This window comes from Triticum dicoccoides, unplaced genomic scaffold (assembly GCF_002162155.2).
Source record: "Triticum dicoccoides isolate Atlit2015 ecotype Zavitan unplaced genomic scaffold, WEW_v2.0 scaffold175725, whole genome shotgun sequence".
Taxonomy (NCBI): domain Eukaryota; kingdom Viridiplantae; phylum Streptophyta; class Magnoliopsida; order Poales; family Poaceae; genus Triticum; species Triticum dicoccoides.
This window is the reverse complement of record NW_021223601.1, coordinates 1-4,247: the sequence shown is the minus strand read 5'-3', so window position 1 is coordinate 4,247 and position 4,247 is coordinate 1. Positions and strand designations below refer to the sequence as shown.

The following is a 4,247-nucleotide window of genomic DNA, read 5'->3' as shown; positions in this document are numbered from 1 at the left end:
ACATTAACTCTACCCGCACTCCAATTCTTTTACTGCAAAAACAAAACTCAATAATTACTGAATTCAAAATTTTAAAATATTTTCCCACTCCAACAATTTATCTGATTCATGGTGTGTTTGGATATTCATGTTTCTTTGTCGAACACAATAAAACTGCATCCCAATGGAATAAGTTCCTACAATATTTTCTTTCTTTGCCTATGAAGTTGCCACATAGTCAGTTGTTTATACAAAGTACAAACATATTCATCTTCCCCTTCATTATGGTCAAATAGTGAGGAGGTGTTAGGGTGTTATAGTTATTCAAACAGGCTCATCACTCACCATCCATTGCAGTAAGACAGTTACATAGTAACACTTATTTTTTACCCCTTCCTTTCTAATACTCATCACAAAATCCAATATTTCTAGTTGTAAGGCCTGCAGTAATTCTTATCCCGTGTTTATTTGATTGCTAGCTTTGAAAAAATGCAATCTTCAATTACAAGTTATTATTTTCTAATCTAAGTTTGCTCTCAATATATATGGTATTAATCAAAACCGTCAATGCATGAACGAGGGTGGTTAATATGTGTGATTGAACACGTGGTCTACACTTATTAGACTCCTTGATGATAGGGATTTATGAGTTGAGCCAAATAAACTAGAAAAAAGAGGATATGACCTTACCATGGGCAGGAGAAACATTACTATATGCTGATAACAACAAAAAGTAAATTGATAAATACAATGAATTATGATTGTTTCTACACAAAGAAGAGTCATCAGTTGCCTCAAATAATCCAACAAAGGCAATCTTATTTTAATGTTGATCTATTTAGATGGAGGAACTACCCTAGCTATGCATGCACAATCCAACTAAATTCACGATGGCTGTGATTTCAGGTATGGTACAATTTTTAGGACAAATTTGCTTGGTGAAGACCTCATCGTCTCCATGGATCAAGAGTTGAACAACTTAGTGTTCCAAAAAGAGGAGAAGTTGTTCCAAATTTGGTATCCGGAGTCAATCATGAAAATCATGGGAGCTGACTGCATTATTGCGACACTCGGGACCTTCCACAAGCACCTCAGGACACTGATACTTCGGCTCTTCGGCCCATAAAACCTCAGGTTGGTACTGCTCCATGAAGTGCAGCAGACGGCCCAGGCTAGTCTGCTCTCCTGGCTTGATCATCCTAGCATCGAAGTGAAAGAGGAAACATCTAGCGTATGTCCTTGTATCAGCCTCTCCCTATGTTATTGGTGTTGTGCTTTCAGCTAAACAACTTGATTAAATAGTAAATACTATAATTTATTATTGTTTAATTAGCAAAGCTAATATATACATGATGGATCAAGCAACTCCATAATTTCCTTTTCGTAGATGATATTCAGCATCACGGCCAAGCGATTAATCAGCTATGACTCCTCAAGCTCTGATGGGAAGTTGTGGAAGGAATTTGATGCATTTCTTCAGGGACTACTAGCATTTCCACTTTACATTCCTGGCACGGCATTCTACAAATGTATGCAGGTAATTAGGGACTACTACCACCCTCATATTTCCCCATATCATTGCATAAAATAAAGTCTTATGAAAAAATTGACTAATAGAGATTCTCGCCAATTGGACAGGATCCGCCACTACATTCTATGTTTGTACAATTGCACCCAATAGTATTCCCATGAAACAACAATTTCACCCAGTAGTAAGAAAATAGTGTGTATATACAACTTAGTTAATTGGGACACATGGTGCTTGGGCACGTGGTTGGAAATGATAAATTCAAAACATATTTTTATATGTACTATTTCCTCGTTGCATAGGGCCGGAAGAATGTCATGAAGATTTTGAAAGAAATGTTCAATGAGAGGAAGAAGGCAACATATCGTGAGAATGTTGACTTTATTGATATCTTGATCAACGACCTGAAGGAGGGGAAGACATTAATGGATGAGAAAATTGCGTTGGATTTGCTCTTCTTATTATTGTTTGCAGGCTTTGAAACCACGTCATCCGGGATAACTGCGGCACTAAAGTTTCTAGACAATGATCCCAAGGCACTGCAGGAACTAATAGTAAGTGTCGACAAAGAGAAGTAGCCACTTAAGTGCGTTTATCACCAGTTTGAAAATGATGTTTCTCTCTAGACATACACATTAGAATTCTTCAACCACACTACTGGACACAGACGTGCATATGTGCATTTTATTACACACAATACACTAGTTTAGCGTGTACACTTCCATACATAGTTACTGAAAAAATATGCATGATTATCCATCTTACTGTTGGTTGTAGTTATACCCCACCAAAAAGTAGTCGCAACTAGGTGGTCTTGGATATTCCTATTACTTCCAATCTAGCACTAGATACTAAGTTATGTTACAAACTCCTTAGACCATGTGAAATCTATATTGATATATCCGACATATAGTAATACCAAAAAGATTTCATATCCATATAGACAATTAATTAAGCCAGCCACAATTCAAGAAAATGATTGTATATATAATGAGGTAACTTGTGTAAACAAATTACTAATTAATTTAGATTTACAATTTCCAGGAGGAGAACAACAACATCCGGAAAAGAAGGATCAATCCTGACTCTGAAATCACATGGGAGGAATACAAGTCCATGAAATTTACATCACATGTATGTAGCTTGTCTCTCTTCAGCCTTTATTTTTCATGACATCAACCATACACACATGTAAACCTGTCCATTCATATTGTGTAATTAGTGGCATGAACACTTGTACATGTTACATTATTTCATCAGCTTCATTGTGATTTGTAGGTCATACATGAAGCATTAAGGTTGGCTAACATTGCTCCCTTAATGTTTAGAAAAGCAACAGAGGAAGTGCATATTAAAGGTGAGGAGATTGTTCAAAGAAGTGAGATATGTAGGCCGGTAGGAGTAACCAACTGTAGATTTAGGAGAGATTTATGGGTGATCTGCTTATATTTATGTCTGTACGCATATAGGGAGTGTCTGCGCCCTTGTAATCATAAAAAGGACAAGGGTGACTATTGAAGCGGTAACAGTTTAACTTAATAATTTCTTAATATGTATTGTATATATGTTGGTGATTCGTGCAGGTTACACTCTTCCAAAAGGAATAAAGATAATGGTTAATCCTTCCAGCATTCATCTGGATCCTACAGTTTACAAAGATCCTAATCTGTTCAATCCTTGGAGGTGGAAGGTTTGTCAAATTTATCAATTTCAAAGGGATATTCCTTGTTGTTCCAATAAAACAATGCTTGTGTTTTTATTAGCAAGACAATATGGTTGAATGATATACGTCATTTCGAAAGTAGATGATATGTTATCATAATGTTTACTAGGTATTAATGTGATTATAAATTTTTAGTTAACATGCATCCCCAACATAGCTGGAAATCTACATATTATGAGAAAAAGTAGCTCAAAATCTTTCTAAGAATGGAAAAGTAGCTCATGACCAGTAGCCCTAAAACTAAGTAATGTTTATTTTCTAAGGAAAATATTATGGCATGAAGAGTATTGGACAGATTTTTCAACAAGGAAGTACGATAAGGGAAAAATGATTTGACATGGAACTAAAATACATGAGAATAGCTAGTTATCTTGTCTGGTTCTTTCATCCCTAATATTTTCTTGCCAAAGCACTAAAAAGGGGAGCTCTAGGAAGATTTCAAATAGGTGGGGTACTTATTGTAATGCAAAACAACTCTCTCTGAAACCCGTGACAACTTTGTACACAGGATACTACTGAACCAGTTGGTGGCTCCTCAAAGGAGTTCATGGCCTTTGGAGGCGGGATACGATTATGTGTTGGTGCCGACTTTGCTAAGCTACAAATGGCCATTTTCATGCATTGCTTAGTTACCAAATATAGGTGAATTGCCTTTTCATGTACTTTTAATAATAATTGAGATTACCCTTCCAACAATAATAAGTATTTATTTAGTTATTTAATATACATATCAGTGCTTACTCATGTAGTTCTTGATTTTTTTATTGCATACAGAACACATCACTAGGGCCTAAACACATCAGATCTTAATATGTTCCTTTGGTACAAGATGTCTTTCTAGTTGTCAAATCTTACTCAAGTGGACCTAGTCCGCTGCAACAAAGGTCTATAGTATACCTCCATAAAATAGGTATAGAATAGAATAAAAGAAAAGGCGTTACAAAAACGAATATTACATTATGGATTCTAGGTAAGATACTTAGAACGTAAAGAAAATTCCATCTAAGAAAACAACAC

The 4,247-nt window shown here is 35.7% G+C and overlaps 1 pseudogene; it reads left to right on the top strand.

Moving 5' to 3' along the window:
- Positions 1 to 818: 818 nt before the first annotated feature.
- On the top strand, positions 819 to 3,876 carry LOC119344607 (annotated as a pseudogene).
- Positions 3,877 to 4,247: the final 371 nt, after the last annotated feature.